Here is a 19,460-nt window from a genome sequence, read left to right on the forward strand (position 1 = left end):
TCCCAAAGCGAACGCGGAGACCCCGCGGGCCAATCAGCTGCTGCAGAGGGCGAAGGGCGTGTCTAACCCCGCCTCTCCCTTGTGCCCGCCTCCAAATCGAGTGCGGAGATTCTTCGAGTCCAATCAACCGCAGGGTATCGGTGAGGGGCGTGTCCTACGGGCCCTCCCCCCTCCTCCCTGCAAGACCCAGCCCTCCCGACGCCCGGAGGCGCCCTCTTGATTGACGTCAGTCCTGGGGGTTGGCTGGGTTTTGCCCGCACTCACGCACGCAGGCCGGGCGGGGTCGCATTCTTGCCACAGGGTGCGGCAGAGGCTGCTGGCCCTGCTGGGTACATGTGACAAATGATCCCCCTTTTTTTCTGGGCTGAGTCCTGCTCTCGTGGCGCCAAGTTCTGCTGTTAAGATCCTTGTAACCTGCTGCTCCTAAAACTCCCCTCCTCTCCCCTCCCAGCCCACCTGGGCCTGCGTTCGGAATGATCTTCAAATCCTGTAGCAACCGTGCAAGTTTGGGCATGTTACCTAAAGGAGGAAGTACTTAAAGTTCCTTACTTTTTGACATCTTTCACGGCAACCCTTCCCAGTTCGGTTTCCTTGATGGGCAGTAATAGAACTGCAACCCTTAACTTGGAGTAGTTAACAGCCTAGCAATGAAGGCTAACACTGAACCACCGCTTAATATGTGACTACAATCATGATCATGTGAAGCTGGAAGAGGGTAAAGAGGCATGTTTGGGAGGTCCTGGAAGCCACGAGAAGGAACATAACCAGTAAAAGGAAGGCGCTGAAGTTTTTAGAACGAGTAAGAGTGGATCTGGGAAGAATAAAGGTAGAGGGAAGGAAGCTTGCTGCAGCCAGGATAGAGAGTCGAAGTGAGGCTTGGAGATTCGCTGTAAATAGCAAGGTATCCACGGTGGGAAGCAGAAGGCGTGGGCAGGCAATCTTGCCTTTGTCCCTCGGAGGGTCTGTAAGCAGGGAAATACCGTGATTTGTACTTATGAATAGGCATTCTGCAGCCCGCACAGAGTGCCAGTACCGGAGTCAGTACCTGACAAGTGTTAGCTCATTTTCTCTTGGTGTTGAATTTGCATTTTTAGAAGGTCTCACCAGTTGCAGCTTGGGAGTTGGGTTTGAAAGGGCAGTAATGATTGCAGGGGATCCACGAGACTCTTTTTCCCTCGCCACTGCTGGACATCCGGTCTGTGAGCATGCTAAGCAAGGGCTGTACCACTGAGCTACTATGTGCCCAGCTTATTTTTCTGTCTGTCTGTTGCTTTAAGATGGGGTTTTACTTTAAGATTGGGTTTCCTCCTGACTCAGTCTCTTAGTGCTGAGATAATAGGCAGGTTCCACCAGGCCCAGCTGCGTTAGGCTCTGGAGAAATGCCTGGTTGAGGGGTTGTTTGTGCTCTTGTCCAGAAATGTCAGGAAGGATGCCTGGGCAGCAGGTGTAGGCAGCAAGTTTTCCTGACTTTTCTCACTTCAAAGCTGATATTCTAAGTTTAGTTTCTCTTCTGTAAAAGTTCCAGGTGGGGAGGAGATGAAGGACGCTGGAGAGATGGCTCAGTGGTTAAGAGCTCTGGCTGCTTTTGCAGAAAACCGGGGTTCCAGTCCCAGCATCCATATGGCATCACTACCATCTGCAACTCCAGTTCCCGAGAATCTGGTGCCCTTCTCTGGCTCTGAAGGGACCGAGCACACATCTGGTGCACATACACTCAAGCAAAGACACTCATCCACTGAAAACAAACAAAAGCAACCTTGAAAAAAATGTTCCAAGAGGGAAGCACTAGCTGGGATTTGTGGGATCCTTTTTGCAAAGGGAATTTAGTTTCTATTCTTCCTCATCGTCCCTCTGCACAAAAGCATGTTTTTAAGGATGGTTTCTCTGCTTTTTTCGAAGTTCTGGGGAAATGAAAAGAGATAGATAGATAGATAAAGGAGATAAGAGATTCCAGGGCAAGATCACACAAGAGAAATTAGCAGTGTTCTTTGCATTCAAAGTGTGGCTGAGGAGAAGACTGTAGGCTCTTAAACCAGAAGGCTGGCCTTCCCAGGCAGGAACTCCTCTCACCCGCTCTAAGCTCCAGGAAAGTCAGACTCTCAGCATATCCGTGGTTAAAGGACCTTGGAATTCTGATGCCACCAGCTCAGATGGGTACACACTGCAGGAATCGGGAACTTGTGGCTTCTGGGTCAGATGTGACTAAGGCTGGGTGGAGAACGTCCGCTGTCTCCAAACAGTTCTGCAGGCATGTACGGGTGCTCACTCCACAATGGAACCATTTCCTTTGCTCCCGTTTATGATTCAGTATTTCTAACGAGAAGATGGGACACTCCCCTAGTCATGTGGGCCATGGGAAACCTCACCAGAAACGGGATGTTTGAGACTCACAGAATGGTGCAGGAAACGGTAGCTACCAACAAAAAGGGCCCCGTTTCTTCGTTTGTTTTGAGCCAGGGTCTCTTTTTATGCTCAGTCAGGCCTTGAATTCCAGATTCTCTTGCTTCTGCCTCCTGGGTGCTGGGACTACAGACGTGGGCCACCATACCATAGCTTTCTGGGCCCCTGTTTAGAGGAGGTTGGCACTGAGGAGTGCCCCAGTGCCATTCAGGCAAAGACTTGGTTTCATCCAGGGCCCAGATTAAGATGGTATGAATGGGGCTGGTGGGATGGCTCAGTGGTAAAGGCACTGGCCAGCAAGCTTGAGAGCCTGAGTCTGACCCCAGAACCAACATCAGATGGAAGGAGAAGACAGACTTCTGCCAGTTGTCCTCTGCCCTTCCCACTCATCCTTGACATCGGCATGGAGACACACACACACACACACACACACACACACACACACACACACTACATAAACAATCACTAGAATAATAAAAATTGAGAGGAATGAAGAGATCTTCCGGCTTGCAAACTTAGTAGAGTACAAAAAACTCAGCAATTAAAATAGATAACATCAAAACAGATGCCAAAAACCAGAGATGAACAAACTACAACCTTAGTAAAGACAGGCCTTTGCTTGTTTTCATGACTCTGGTTTTGTAGCAGACATTCATCTCCAGCAGCCTTCCGTTCCCAGCCAGGCTGTCCCCCACAGTGGCTCCATGAGGACTGACGGTAGCATTAGGACACATTGGGCAGCCCTGCTTTTTATCATACTCGGTCGCAGGGCTTTTATCCACTTTTCCCATTCGGTTCAGGACCTGGGGGGATATTTGCATAAGAGTGTTTGGGGCACGTATTTGCCCTTGTTTCATGCTCCAATATGGTTCACCCTGGTGCTGTTTTTACCCCCCACCCCCACCCCCAGGAAAGTCTAGGAAAGGGTTTCTACTCATCTTCCTTAAGCAAGTGATTGAACCTTTCTGTCCCTCAGCTTTCTTGTCTTTAAAATGGGAATGATTGAGGCTGTGAAGATACAGCGTGGTCGTAAAGTATGACTTAGCATGAAAGACATCAGGGGTTCGATTCCCAGTGCTGCAAAAGAAATGCATGTTAAAAAGAGACTTGCTATGAGTGTTACTGTGACGACGACACAGGGAAGAACTACAGGCTGCGTGCTTCAAACAGCACAGGCTGAATCTTCTGGTTGCCGTTTGAATTTTTGCTGTTGTTTGGTTGTTTTTTGTTTTTGATTTTTGAGACAGGATTTCTCTGTGTAACAGCCCTGGCTGTCCTAGCATCATGGTTTTCACCAATGAGAGCAGCAGGTTGCCTGTGGCAAATTCATTGTAATTGTTGGATCATGAAAGGGTTAGTTGTGTATTGATTACTTTCCTTGCTTCTGTGACCGCATATTGACAAAGAGCAACTTAAGCTAGAAGTAAAGGTTTCCTTTGCCTCACGGCTTGAGGATACCATCCTCCATGTCAGGGAAGACAGTGGGAAGAGCAGAAGGCAGATGCTCACATTGCATCTGCAGTCGGTCAGGAGGTCAGGAAGCAGAGAGAGATGAATGTTGGTGCTTGTGCTGGGTAGTTTTATGTCAACTTGACACAAGTTAAAGTCATCTGAAAGGAGGGAACCTCAATTTTAAAAATGCCTCCGTAAGATCGGGCTGTAGGTAAGCCTGTAGAGCATTTTTTAAATCAGTGATTGATGGGGGGAGGGTCTAGTCTATTGTAGGTGGAGTCATCCTTGGGTTGGTGGTCCTGGGTTCTACAAGAAAAATGGCTGAGCAAGCCATGGGGAGCAAGTCAGTAAGCAGCACCCCTCCATGGTCTCTGCGTCAGCTCCTGCCTCTAGGTTCCCACTCTGTTAGAGTTCCTGTCCTGACTTCCTCCATGATGAACAGTGATGCGGAAAAGTAAGCCAAATAAACCCTTTCCTCCCCAAGTTGCTTTGGTCCTGGTGTATTAGCACAGCAAGAGTAACCCTGACTAAGACAGTGCTTAACTCTCCTTCCCTGTTTTATTCAGTCTGGGACCCCACGGGATGGTCTTCCATCCATTCAGGGTAGATCTTCCTTCTTTAGTTTATCTTCTCTGGACACGCTCTTGCAGACGTGTGTAGGTACCTGGGAGGTGATTCCGAGTCTAGCCAACCTGACAGAGAAGATTGGCCACCACAGCTCCAGATCTGAGGATGCCTTTGTTGCCCGCGATGTTTCTGCTAGGGCTGCCGTCCACAGACTCAGATGGGGCCTTTCCCATCATCATGGTGTCTGAGTTACTTTCCTGTTGCTGTGATGAAACACCATGACCAAAGCAACTTATAGAAGGAAGGGTTTATTTGGGCTTGTGGGTCTAGGGAGAAAAGACTCCATAATGATGGCAGCAGGCAGCGGGCCTGGTGGCTGGAGCTGAGAGCTCTCTCTCATCTTGAGCCAAAGGCAGGAAGCAGAGACCGTTCTTGGAATGGAGTTTTTAAACTTTCACAGTCTGCCTCCAGTGACACATGTCCTTCAACAAGGACATACCTCCTACGCCTCCCAAAACAGCCTCACCAACTGGTGACCAAGTATTCACATGCCTGAGACTACTTACCATTCAAATTGCCACATTGAGATTTCTTCTTAGCAATACTTTTTTTTTAATGAAAAGTCATGATTTTATTCCATAGAATATAAAACAGCATGCAAAGATTTGATACATTATAGTTTAGTTTTCACTTTAGGAACAAGGAACAGTTGGTAAAGTGTTTCCACACAAGCATAAGGACCTGGCACACCATCCCAAGATATCTGTCTACCTTGGAAGCTTCCTTCCCTATTTCCCGCAAGAGCCAACCGATGTCCACCAAGTCAGCTGGAAGCAGTTTTTTGGGAGAAACGACGCCCCATACACACTCACCTGCCTTCTTTTATAAAAGATAAGAGTCTGGGATGATAGGAATTCCAACACTTAGTCATCTCCGCCTAGTCATTTCCGGGACATGTGTCCTATGTGACCCACTCCCCATGGTTACGAGGTCATGTAGTCACATGGACGTGACTGCGTGGTCTCTGTGTGTGGGCCTGTGTGTGTAGATGCGTCCTGGCCTTTATAAGGCAGCGCTATGTCCCCCTGTCTCTCTCTCTGCACCAGGCCTGGCTTCTCCTGTCCTAGCCCCTCTTCTCTCTGATAAAGCCCATTCTAACTCTGGTAGCCATGGCTCGTGACTCTTCTGCCAAACAACCAGCACCGTTTATCCTTTCACCTGGGTTCGAATCTACAGAATTCACGTAAAAAAAAGGCAAACATGGTATTGTGAACCTGGAATCTCAGTGCTAGAGAGGCAGAGGTAAGAGGACCCCGGGGTTGCTGAACAGCCAGTCTAGCCAAACTGGTGAACTCCAGGTTCAGTGAGAGACCCTGTCTCAAAAAAATTAGGTGAGGACCGGAGAGATTGCTAAGTGGTTAAGAGTACTAGATTCTCTTCAAGAGGACCTGGGTTCAATTCTTAGCATCCACATATAGCTCACAACCATCTTTAACTCCATTTCCACAGGAACCTAACACCCTCTTCTGGCCTCTGAGGGCACCAAGCATGCATAGGATACATAGATCTACATGCAGGCAAAACATACACATAAAAATAAATTAAATAGTAAAATAAAAATAATAAGGTTGAGAGAAGGTCTGGAGAGATGGCTTCATGGTTAAGAACACTTACTACAAAATCATGAGGACCAGAGTTCAGATCCTGCACCTTGCTAGGCATGGTGGCACATGCCTTTAATCCCAGCACTCTGGAAGTTGAGGCAAGAGGAAATCTGTGAGTTAAAAACTAGCCTGGTCTACATAGTGAATTCCAGGGTAGTCAGGGCTATATTATGAGGCCCTGTCTCCAAAAAAAAATTAGATATCAGCACTAACATATCAAAGCAAGTGTCCCCCAAAACTCCTGTAACCCCAGCTCCAAGATGGGTAAACATGAGCATCTGCTGGCTTCCAGCCTAGCAGAGAAAATGCAAGCTCCAGGTCCAGGGAAAGACCCTGCTTCAAAGCAATCAAGAGAGTACCAGGGAACACCTGATGCCCTTTTCTGGCCTCTATATATGTACATAGGCTCACACATGCACACATGCACATCTACACAGACCCACAAAGAGGCACATATACACACACATATAGATAAAATGGTTTTTAAAAGATACTGTCTTAGTCACCATTCTATGGCTGTGCAGAGACACCATGACAGCAACAACTCTTATGAAAGAAAGCATTTAATCCAGGCTTGCTTACAGTTTCAGAGGTTTAGTCCATGGTCACGATGGGGAGCATGGTGGCATGCAGGCAGACATGTTGCTAGAGAGGTAGCTGAGAGTTCTACACCTGGATCCAGGCAACAGGACCCTGGGCCTGGCTTGGGTTTTTGAAACCTCAAAGCCCACCCCCAGTGACACACTTCCTCCAACAAGATCACATCTACTCTAACAAGGCCACCCCTCCTAATCCTTTAAAATAGTGCCACTCTCTGGTGGCCAAGCACTCAAATCTATGAGCCTACTGGGGAGTCATTCTTATTCAAACCACCACAAACATGATTTTAAAACTAAGGTAGGGAGATAGAGGAAGACACCCAAAGTCAACCTCTGGCTCCGTACACATGTGTATACATATACACTAGCTTCTAAACCTGTACACATACAAAAATAGGTTTATCATTTTCTCGGTTCCTGTGTGTGTGTGTGTGTGTGTGTGTGTGTGTGTGTGTGTGTGTGTGTGTGGTTTTGAGGAAGAGTCTCATGTAGCCCAGGCTATCCTATAACTTGATATGTAACCTAGAATGACCTTGAACTCTTGATCCTCCTGCCTCCACCTGCTAAGTGCTGGGGATATAGGAGCCCAGGGCTACCACAGGCAGGTCTCAGTTCCCTTTGTGACTGTTATAGAGGCCAACAGTCTTGTGCAGATGCAGCCATGAACTCTAGCCATAACATGATTTGGAGTTAGGTTTTACCTAGCTGAGTTCTGGCTGCCTTTTAAAGATGTGTAATTGTGGGGTTGGAGAGATGTTCAGTGGCTAAGAGCACTGGTTGTTCTTCCATGGGACCCAGGTTCAATTCCCAGCACCCATATTGCAGCTCACAACTGTCTCTAATTCCAGTTCCAGGGAATCTGATGCCTTCTTCTGGATTTTGCAGGTACTTCATGCACATGCTGCACAGACATACATGCAGGCAAAACACCCTTACACATAAAATAACCAAATAAAAATGTGTAATTATCCAAGCTGTGGTAGAACCTGCCTTTAATCCCAGCAGAGGCAGGTGGATCTCTGTGTTGGAGGCCAGCCTGGTCTACAGAGTGAGTTCTAAGACAGCCAGGGCTATGTAAGAGAACCTGTCTCAAAACCAACCAACCAACCAACCAAACAAACAAACAAACAAACAAAGTGAAATTCTGTCACAGAACCTGAGGTATCTGCACTGTGTAGCAGCTTCAAGAAACAAACTCCAGGCACTGGTGAAGTGGTTCAGGGGGTAAAAGCCTTGCTGCACAGCCTGAGCTTGATCCCTGGGACCTACGCAAAGGTGGGGAGCCCACTCCACACAGCTGTCCCCTAACCACATGCACACTGTGGTACACCTGCCCCCTCCCATTGCACACACACAGTCATAATAACTGGGGGGAAGCACAGTTATGTTCACTTCCTTTGGGTCAGGAGGTCGTTGCTTAGGAACCGACACATCTGCCACTGGCGGCGAGGTGGCTTTGTGTCTTGGAGACCGCAGGCTTGGCAAGGCAGGCTCTTCCCATCCCGGTTAAGGTGTTGGCTGATTCCACTTCCTGTAGCTGTAGAACTGAAGCCTCGCTGATTTCTTGCCAGCTGGAGGCTGCTCCCAGCAGGCGGAGGCTTCTGGAAAGTTCCATGGTTCCTGGCCACCCCAGCTTACCCAAACTGTTGATAAGAGGTGTCCCTATAGCATGTCTGCTCACAAGACAGAGTCCTACAGCACAAACTCATCACGAGTGCCATTTACCTTTGCCAATTACAGGTCCCGTCCCTACTCAAAGAGAAGAGGTGCCACAAAAGCCTGAGCATTTGGAGACTGATGTCACAGAGAACCACATTCCAGTCTGTCTGTCACAGTCAAGCAAAGATGATTATTTTTCAAAACCAGGGCATCCCCTGAGGTGCCCAGCAGTACTTCCAGGCTGCACAGTGAGGGTAAATCAGAAACTACAGCAGCTCAAAGGATGAGTGAAGCCTCAGTACTCCCAGAAATGAAGCGCTGGGCTGTGCCAGCCAGGGAAGAATTCCAGGAAGCCAAGGTTCTAGTCAAGGTTAGGTGAATCATGGATGGGCATTCATGCCTGGGACCCACCATACAGCCTGGGACCCACCGCCGGCCTGCTTCATAACCAGTCACCAGACTGTAGCAGTTCTGAGTATTTTCTGTTGTTGTACATGTGTGGTGTTTTGTACATGCTGAGAGTCTTGGACTGGTTGGGTTGCTACAATAAAACATCACAGACTGCGGCTCACAACCATCAGTAATGAGATCTGCTGTCCTCTTCTGGCCTGCAGGTATACATGCAGGTAGAACACTGCATATATAATAAATAAATAAATCTTAAAAAAATTTCAAAAAATTAAAAAAATAAAAATAAATAAAATTACATATTAAAAATAATAGTAAAGTATTTAAAGAGAAAGTAAAGTAATAAAAAAATTAAATAAGCCATGTAAGGATGGAAAATACACAGGGAGTCTGGATCCTATATGGTGTCTTATTAACTTTAAATTTTTTTAATGCTAATGTGCAAAAAAGTGGCTGCTGAGAGACATTGGATTATGGAAACTGGTAAATTAAACCAACCTGTATATTTTTTAAAATGCCTTAACTTTAAAATGGAAGTTGGACAATGTGTTATGTTGGGGGAGAGGTTATATTTTTGTTTCCACAGATAATGAAAGGCTGTGGATTCCTTCCAGATTAATAGAGATCAGATTTGACTGGGAGAGACTTCCTTAGTATTTTGGTGTATTAGTCAGGGTTCTTTAGAGTCATAGAACTTACAGAATGAATCTCTCTCTTTATATATATATATATATATATATATATATATATATATATATATATATATATATATATATATAGTATATGTATGTATATATTTATATATATTATATATGTATGTATATATATTTATATATATTGTATATGTATGTATATATATATATGTATATTTATTGGAATGACTTATAGGCTGCAGTCCAACAATGGCTAGTTATGAATGGAAAGTCCAAGAATCTAGTAGCTGCTCAGTCCCACAAAGCTGTGTGTCTCAGCTGGTCTGCTGGGATCTCAAAGAAGGAAATTAATGTGCTGACAGACGTGAGGGCAAACAGGTGAAGAACATCCTTCTTTCTTCCATTGTTCTTATATAGTATTCCAATGGAAGGTGTGGCTCAGATTAAAGGTGTGTCATCCAGCCTCAAGATCTGGATAACAAGTGTGCCCTCCATATCTGGATTATAGTTCATTCTAGATATACTCAAGTTGACAACAAAGAATAGCCATCACACTTGGCTACAGAAATTGGGGAGGAAGCCAAAAAAGACTATAGGACAGGTGACATGTAAGTTGATCCTTTGACATGGAACAGCTCTGAGATGAGATGAGACATGATAAATCTTGTTGGCTACAGAGTCCTCATGACTGATTATTACCTGCCATCCTTTCATACGGCATGGATAGAGATTTATATTAGAGTTTGATTATACAGTCCAAATAGACTTATAAAGTTGACAGATGCCTTTTACTTGCTCAAACATAAAACAAAAAAAAATCATTTTTAACTGATTTGTGTACACAGCACATTCCATACTTGTGCTAATGCAGATCTGTATGTCACCTTTGAAAGTTTATGTGTTTTCAGAGCAAGGGGACCAGATACCAATGAAAACTGATGGCCCAGGTGATCCAGCTTCTCAGAATGCTTCTGTTGTAATTTCCTCAGAGTTCTGCATCCAGAACACCTTCAAGGCTGCTTGTTGAGATGGTCCAGCCTCATAGACTACTCCATTCAGGACTTCAGATAAGCGTTGCACTTTCCCATTGCACAGAGACTGGACAACAAATAATACTGCTAACTCTCCCAGGACTTGACCATTGTCCTAATTTTCTCAGGGTCCCCTAAAGATGCCAGCAACCTGTCCCCAGGCAACAGGAAGTAGTCTAGAGAACATAACGCCCACATTCCTAAGAGGTGGGGTGGGTGGCTTTTGGTTATTCGATAGGTTATAGATGTTTGTCATCATTTAGTGGGGTTGGTTACAAGTTGTTATTGGTTATGGTCAGGAAAAAAGCTAAACAAAGGAGTTAGATTCAAGGATCTTTTTTTGGAGTAAAAAAGGGGGATATAGTATAGAAATGATGAATAACCACTAGTCTCAAATATTTTACATTGGTATGGATTTTTGTATACTGATACAAATTTAAGGTTATTTTTACTATACTTTACATATGTTTCTATTCATTTTTAAGGTATTGTGCCTGTACAGCTCATTTAAAAAGGTTATGTAAAGTTTTAATCTTTGGAAGCTATTTAGGATAATGAATCCAGGTTAATAGTCATTTATAACTATCAAACTTTTAGTCATGTTAGGTGTAGCTAGAGTTTTCCTGCCTTGCCCACAGTCAGGACGAATCTTTGTCACCCGCCAGTCCCACAGCTGCTCAGACCCAACCAAGTAAACACAGAGACTTATATTGCATACAAACTGTATGGCCGTGGCAGGCTTCTTGCTAACTGTTCTTATAGCTTAAATTAATCCATTTCCATAAATCTATACCTTGCCACGTGGCTGGTGGCTTACCGGCGTCTTCACATGCTGCTGGTCATGGCGGTGACTGGCAGTGTCTCTCTGCCTCAGCCTTCCGCTTCCCAGAATTCTCCTCTCTCCTTGTCCCACCTACTTTCCTGCCTGGCCACTGGCCAATCAGTGTTTTATTTATTGACCAATCAGAGCAATTTGACATACAGACCATCCCACAGCAGTTAGGTATGTTTTCAAGGTCATACAGAGATATATTTTAGATAGATGGTCTTCAAACACTTCAAAGACCTACAGATTTGACATTTAATATGTTTTAATAATAGAAGGCTTTTTATGACAATGAGACATGTCTGCTTTTGGAAGTACCAATCTACTTCAGAGAAAATGATAGGCATCAAAGAACCTCCATATGGAGTTTTCTTTCTTTGTGGCAAAATTTAGCCACCGGCCAAGAAACTGCCCTTTGCCTCAACTGCTGACAGTTGCTGTCCAAACTGGACAAGCAGGACGAGAAGGAAAGCATCTGCCAAACTTTGCCAAGACCAGGTAGGACAGTCCTTCGAAATTCCTGCTTCACAGAAAAATCTGTCAGATACATTAGATACCTATAGTTTGAAGAGGGATGCCTCAACATTACAGGAAACAAGTGACTAGTGAGGCAGCCAGCTGTTTCTGTCATTTCTATAGATTTAGAAGTTGTTTACAAAAAAAAAAAGAAAAAGAAGTTGTTTACTCTGTGCTTCCTGCTTACTCAAGTAATAATATGTCCTTCTTGGGTCTTTGATGGAATTGAAGACTAGGTAGTTATAGTTTTTCCTTAGTTATGGTAGAAGATAAATGTAGATGAATTTCTAAATGGTCTTATTAAAAAAATATGGAGCCAAATATAGGGGTGAAAGCCTTAGAGAGATCAGGGAAATAGGGAAAGTCACCAGCCAACCTTACCTCACCAACTCTGCAGCTTCCAAATGCAAGCTACTTCCTGTCTTACCCATGCCTTTATTGCCTTGCTGATCTGCCCTCTCATTGGCTATCTTAGCCCAGTTACCTCACTTCCTTGTCACTGTTTGTCTATTCAGACCTCCAGGTCTCTATGGTTGGTACTGGGATTAAAGGTGTGTGTCACCACACTTGGCTCTATTCCCTGGTACAGCCTTAAACACACAGAGACCCTGCCTGATAAGTGGTCAGATTAAGGGCGTGTGCTGCCTGACTTCTTGTTTACTTAAAATGGCTGTCCTTTCCCCCTGTTCTCCAGGCAAACTTTATTAAAGCACAAATCAAATATCACCATAGGTAAACTAGGTACAGAGCTTTGAACTCACCAAGACAGATGAAATAATGGAGTATTTTCTCCAAATATGCCAAATACAAATGAATTGGGCATTGTAAATGTAATTCTTACCTGATAATTTTTCTTATTGTTTATAGTTTTATTGTGTTAGATTTAAAACCTTTCCTTATTATTTAGACAAGAAGGGGGAAATGTGGAAAATACACTGTGTGAAGATATGTCTCTGTGATTGGTTTAATAAAAAGCTAAGTGGCCAATAGCTAGGCAGGATTTTTGGGGCAGAGAGGATGCTGGGAAGAATAAGGGTGGAGAAGCCAGTCAGCCACAGAAGGAGTTGGACACACAAAACGGGATAGAGGTAAAAGCCACGTGGTGGAATGTAGATTAATATATAAAAATAGGGGTTACGTTGTAAGAACTAGTTAGTAACAAGCCTAAGCTATCAGCTGAGCTTTCATAATTAATAAAAAGTCTTCCTGTAGTGATTTGGGAGCTGCCAGGAGGGACAGAAAAATCCATCTCTCCCTCTCCCTCTCCCTCTCCCTCTCCCTCTCCCTCTCCCTCTCCCTCTCCCTCTCCCTCTCCCTCTCCCTCTCCCTCTCCCTCTCCCTCTCCCTCTCCCCTCTCCCTCTCCCTCTCCCTCTCCCTCTCTCTCTCTCTCTCTCTCTCTCCCCCCCTCTCTCTGTTTCTCTCTCTGCCTCCCTCCCTTCCTTGATTCCCCTCTCCCTCCCTTTCCAGGGTCTGGCTGTGTAGTCTTGGCTAGCTTGGAACTTGCTATGTAGAGCAACCTAACTTCAAACTCACAGACTCACCTGGCTCTGCCTCCTGAGTGCTGTGATTAAAGGCATGCACCACCACCACACCCAGCTAAACTTTTTTTCTTTCTTCTTATTTCATTTACACATAAGTTGTTGGAAGCTACACTATGATTCAGTCTTAAGCAACAGTATTCTGTGAGCCTGGGCTGGGAAACCCGGAGAAGCTGCAGTTTCTCACTGGCTCCTTGTTGTGACCTGGAGTATGGTGGCCTCCAAGTAGCCAGACTTCTATGGTGGCTCAGGGTGAGTTCTAGAAAACAAGGAGAAAGCTATGTAGCCTTTAAAAAAATATCTAGAAGTGTTGCTGTGGCCATCTCATTAGTTACAATCAGATCACAAGTTTGCTCAGATTCTTAGGAAGGGAACCTAGACCCAGCGTCTCCCTGGAGGAAGATCAAACACAGTGTATCGAACTGTGGAAGAAGATCAAATCAGTGTATCGAACTAAACCAACAAATAAACAGAGGGGGGGGGGTGCAGTGCCACACATCTGTAATCTCAACACTTGAGAGGCTAACACAGGAGGCTTTCAAGTTGAAGCCAACCTGTACTACATAGTGAGACCGTCTCAAACAACACACACTAAAAAGAAAAACCTCCCACAGAGCTGGACTAGGATTCAGCCCCTGTCAGTCTGGCCCCAGACCTCCTTGTTTGAGCACAGCTCACTGCAAGGCACACGTGAGTTAGTTCAGGCAAAGGAAGGGGGAGGGAGGTCCCTGCGAGCCACGTGTGTTCACAGTAATGAGGTCCAGCTGTGACCTGAGCAAGCCACAGGAAGCTGTTGTCAGCCTCTCATCATCTCTGGTCTCTGCATATCAGTTTGTGAAGGCGAATTGTATGTGTCAACCTGACCAGGCCATACGGTGCCCGGATATTTGGCTAAACATTATTCTGGGCATTATGGTTTGAATAGCATCACCTCCTTTGACAATATTGCCAGAATTTCCACTCACAGCTGCGGTGGCTGTGTTGAGAGGTGGTATCCTACCATGTGACTAGGTTATGAAGTGGACTTATTGCCATTCAAGGTGTCTCACAGGACTGAAGTAGTCACTATGAGAGTTATAAATAAGGCTATAAAGTAAGACTGCCTCCTTTGCGTGCATCCACTTACCTTTCTGCTTTTCCACTATGGGATGAAGCCGCTGTAGCCCTCACCAGATGTGGCTGTTCAAACTCGGACTTCCTAGCTTTCAGAACCATGAGCCAAGATAAACTTTTCTTTATAAACTCTCCACTTCTAAGCGTTCTGTTGCAGTAACAGCAAATGGACTAAGGCACTGGATGTGTCTGTGAAGATGTAGATGAGGTGAACATGTGAACTGGTAGACTGAGTGAGCAGATGCACCCCCACCTCCCAGTGTGGGTGAACCTCCCAATCAGTTGCAAGTCTGACCAGCACAGAAAGCCTGGTCCTCCCAGGAGTAATGGGATGCTGACGCCCTTCCAACTGGCCTCCAGCCAGCCAACTGCAGATTTGGGGCTTGTCAGCCTCTGGAATTTTGTGAGCTGATCCCTTGTGGTCGCTTTCTCCCTCCCTCCTCCTCCCTCCCCTCACACACACTCTCTCCCCTCATCCCTTTCCCTCTCCCTCTCTCTTTCTCTCTTCTCTCTCCTCCCTTCCCCTCTCTCCATTGTCTTGAGTGTTTCTCTGGAGAACCCCAACTGGTACAAGGTTCCTCTCTCTACTCCAGCATCCTCTGACTTCCCAGAATTCCTGTGCCCCGCATACTTGTGTCGTGTGTTCCTTGGCTACCTAAGCATGAACTCCAATGGGAGCAGCTACTAACCCAAATCACAGGAAGATGATTCTGGGGGTACCACCGTGGGGCAGAAATGGGGCACAGGAGGTCAGTGTTGAGTCTTTTGGAGCTTTCCTGTGTAGGGTCACTACATCAGCAGGGGCGGAGGCAGGAGGACTCAGCTCCCCAAAACCTGTATGTAGCCTTACTTCTTCTGTGCCAGTCATCCGGCTACTTGGGTCAGGCTGTCTCTCTGGAGGCCTGTATGACTTTGATGTCTTTGGGGGCATGGCAGCAGTGGGTTTTTTTTTTGTTGTTTGTTTTTTTCGAGACAGGGTTTCTCTGTGTAGCTTTGTGCCTCTCCTGGATCTTGCTCTGTAAACCAGGCTGGCCTCGAACTCACAAAGATCCGCCTGCCTCTGCCTCTGCCTCCCGAGTGCTGGGATTAAAGGCGTGCGCCACCACCGACACTTGAGTAGGTTGGGGGAGGTTTCCTGGGGACAGAGTGGAGGCCAGGGTGGTGTCTTTCCATACTTTACCACGTCTTTAAGAGACTCCAGTGGTGACCTGAGGCTGGGGACCCAAGTGGTCATAGGAAGGAGGCCACGTTTGGTTTTCTGCTGAGTGGTCAGAGTGTGTATGTCTTGTGACGAGTTTCCTGTGGGGCTGGCCTTCCTGGGAAGTTCATGGTTAAAGTGGATTCGGAGACTGATGACAGCTGTAGTGTTTCCTAGTGTCCATAGATGGAAGTTGAGTTCCTTGCTCTACTACTTACAGCTCAACTTCTCAGAATCTCCTTGCCTCTTGTCACACGGAGACAAAGAAATGGTCCATCTCACAGGTTTTAGGGGATGCAGAGCACCGTCGAACTCCAGCCTTGCCCTCCGGGTCCATTGCATTAAAGGGTAAGGTGGGATCAAGGGATGTCCCCATCCTGAGGTCCCACAGCGGGAGAAACACACAGCAGGCAGAGTCAGGCTCCCCAAGTGTGGATCTCAAGATGGGGCTGTATACCCACCCCTCCTCTCAGGGTTCTGCCTGGCTCCTCCTCACTGACCCATCTCCAGGCATTTGGACCTTTCTCTTTCTCACCACACAGGGAAAGAGTTTCATCTTCTCCCAGACTAAAGCTCAAGTCCCAGTTACACACAGTGATGAAAGCCACACCTGGAGACCAAATGTGGGAGTTAGGTTCCCTCCTCTTGAGTTGTAGCACACTAGGTAACTGGATTATTTGTGAAACACTCCCATGCCTCAGTTTCCCTGTTTTGAACTGAGGGTGGTTTTTAAAGTGCCTCTCTCAGAACTATTGTGGGAGGCGAACCAGGTAGAGGAGGAAAGCAGCCAGCACAGCCTGGTACCTGCGGCTGTTAGATCTTCCTCTGCGGCTACTCCCATTCCTCGATGAGCCCCTTGGCCGGGTAATTCCCAGCTGAGGTCAGCACGCATGTCCCCACCAGAGGTCCAGGTGGAGGCTCCATCAACACCTGTGGGTCTCCTTTTGATGGCATGGTCTAAGGGGCAACAGTGAGTCTGGGGACCTTGTGGGTCCTAGTCTGGCTAGCTAATATCCCACAGGCTGAGCAGGGGCTAGGCTGAGACTGCCCTTCAAATTCCTCCACCACTTGTCCAGGCCCAGGATGTTGTTCCTAGCCCCTTCTCTATCCAGGGTTCAGGCTGCTTGGGATAAGAAAGGCCTGGGGATCCCTTGTTAGATTAACGAACCCAAGAGTCCCCTAACTATAAACAACTCCACTTTGGAGGAACATATTGTCTTATCCCTTGAAATTGCAGGCTGCACACACAACCCTGAGGGATCACTGGGGACAGAGCAGTCATGGCCTTGTAGTCTAGGCATACCCAGTGGGGGGTGGGGTGCGAACGACGGGACGGGACACCCAGCAAGCTCAGGGCCCCTGAGGATAGCCACTCCCAAGGTCTGTCTTTCCTTCCTTCTTGGGTGACTGCTACTCACCCTCCATGACACCTGTGACTGAAAATCCCCAGACTTCCCTTCACAATACTCTCTCCTTCTCTTCCATAGTTCACTTATGACCCTTTGACTTGTCTTTTGTGTTCACAGCTGTCCCTTAGCAACCAGCAGAGTGCCAACACTTGGGAACAGGAGTGAGTCCTCTTCCTTCTCGTTTTCACGACCACACGTTTGCATACGGCAGGTGCTTAGACTAGATCCATTGGACAGAATCAAAGCTTTTTTTTAATGTGTGGTTACACTTTTCCAGAGAGTCTGCTCCACTGCCTCTTGGAATATTTTCAAGATTCCAGAGGCTAAAAATATCATCCCAAAGCTATTGAAGGACTCTTCCATGTAAGGAGTCGAGTTGAGACTACGGAAGCTGAAGGTTTATGACCACCAGGTGGCGCCCTAACCCACACATCTCTGGATGCCTTTTTAAGATGGAAGCATTCTCTTCCCTTCCTCCTGTTCTCTCCCTGCTCACAGAAATGCCCTCTTCAGTCCAGCAGCCAGATTCAGCTGCTAGAAGCTGGTCAGGGTCTCAACCCTAGTCAAGGACACTGAGTACATCTCTCCAGGTGCTTCTGAGTTCCAAACGTGCAGGTTTGGATTCCAGTGTGACACAGACAGTTTCTTTGGGCAAATCACTTTTCTGGGTCCCTGCAAGAGTAGAAAACAAAACACAGATAATGCGTAAAAATACCTGGATTGTAGAGGTGGAGTCAGCTCCATCCGGGGCCTCCTGAGTCTCCAGCAGCTCCTGGAACATGGTTAGCTATTTCAACCTTCTGAGCCTGCTGTCCCTATCAGTGAGTGGATCAGCGCTAAGAACAAGTTTTCCACAGTGTTGGTAACTAACCATCAACTGGAACAGTAAACACAACTTCTCGCCACAGGGCCGAACACAGTAAACATTCTGTTCCCCAAACCACATATATCATGTGTTCCTGGCCTCTAAAATGGTGCTCAGTGTTTAATAAGCACTCTGCCTGCCTGCTGCACGAAACAGTTTTACAGATGAAGTAATCAGACGCAGAGGGTTGGCAGCCCCTCCCCCATGCCCAGCTACAGATACTAAGGCTGCGGCAGGCTGACTCCAGGGCTGTGCTGTCTTATGTAGGTGTAGCTGTTATACACCACCATTTAAGCATTTTCACATGCATCCGGGCCTTTCCTGGGTAGTGTATACAGGCTGGGGTGGCAGTGATAAGCCAAAGCTCTGTTCTTCAAAGCAGAGCCAGGCCGCTGAAAAAGGGACCTGTTGTGTCAGGCTGGGGGACACTGAGTTAAGAACCAGGATATGAAGGGGGCGCTCTACAGTGTAGAATCAGCTGGAGGTCTGATGCAGACGTCCCAAAGACAAATGTGGCTTGCTTAGGTCGGTCCAGTACTGTTCCTGTAGACACTTGGCAAGCAGCTCCATTCGTATGTACTGAGGGTCTCGTACATGGCAGGCCCAGCAAAGATGGAGAAGCCCGGCTAGACCATGGTTTATGACATAGTAGAACCCCTGCAGAGGAATGGTTCAAAGGGAGGCCGAGACAAGCAAACAATTATCAGCATGGCAAGCTGGACCCAAAGCCAGTAGTGCTTAAACTGGACATTGTCTACCAGCTAAGGAGGGTTTGGAAAATGAAGGACATCCTGAGTCTATGTGGGAAACTTGCAAGAAGTGACTGAGTTTGGGCATGGGTGGGGGAAGGAAGTGGAAAAAACAAGAAATTGGAAGTTGTCTGGGCACAGATTACGCAATATGCCACACTGACAAGACACAGCTCCATACTGTGCTCAGTGAGGAAAAGTACTGCTAAGAGCTAAGAATAGCCAGGTCTGTTTCAGAACGCTGCTGAAGTATGAAGGTTGGCTCCCGGGGTGTGGTGTGTGTGTGTGTGTGTGTGTGTGTAGAAGCCATCATTGGTTTCCTGGTCTGAACTCCTCTAGATTTTAGGAAAACGAAGAAAAGAACCGTTCTGCTCTCTTATGTTGTTGGAGGCTTACCCGAGCATGCACGTAGAGCGTGGGTCCTGTAATGCCAACAAACCGTGGCACCGTTAGTCTCTCTGCCATCTGGATGATAGTTAAGCACACAGGACGTGCTGTCTCCTAGACCCAGGCCTGTGTCCTGGCCATGTTAGGTGGCATATTTTTAATCTAAGCATGACACAAAGATGACCAGGAAGGAATGGCCAAGAGTGTTTGGCATTGCTGTGCTCTGTGAGCCGTGGGTGAGGTAGCCAGGCCTCCAGTGATAGTTCCTTACTCTGACCAAGAGAATTTCATGGCTAGACAGTCTGAGCCCAGCTTTGGACAGGGCCAAGTTTGTGGTGGCCAAGTAAAGGGTACTGAGGGTGTCCCAGAGAGAGCAGCGGTGAGCTCAGGCCTCCTGCTCACTTGTGGCACCCAGGCACGCCATG

Source organism: Peromyscus maniculatus, chromosome 1 (genome assembly GCF_049852395.1).
Source record: "Peromyscus maniculatus bairdii isolate BWxNUB_F1_BW_parent chromosome 1, HU_Pman_BW_mat_3.1, whole genome shotgun sequence".
Taxonomy (NCBI): domain Eukaryota; kingdom Metazoa; phylum Chordata; class Mammalia; order Rodentia; family Cricetidae; genus Peromyscus; species Peromyscus maniculatus.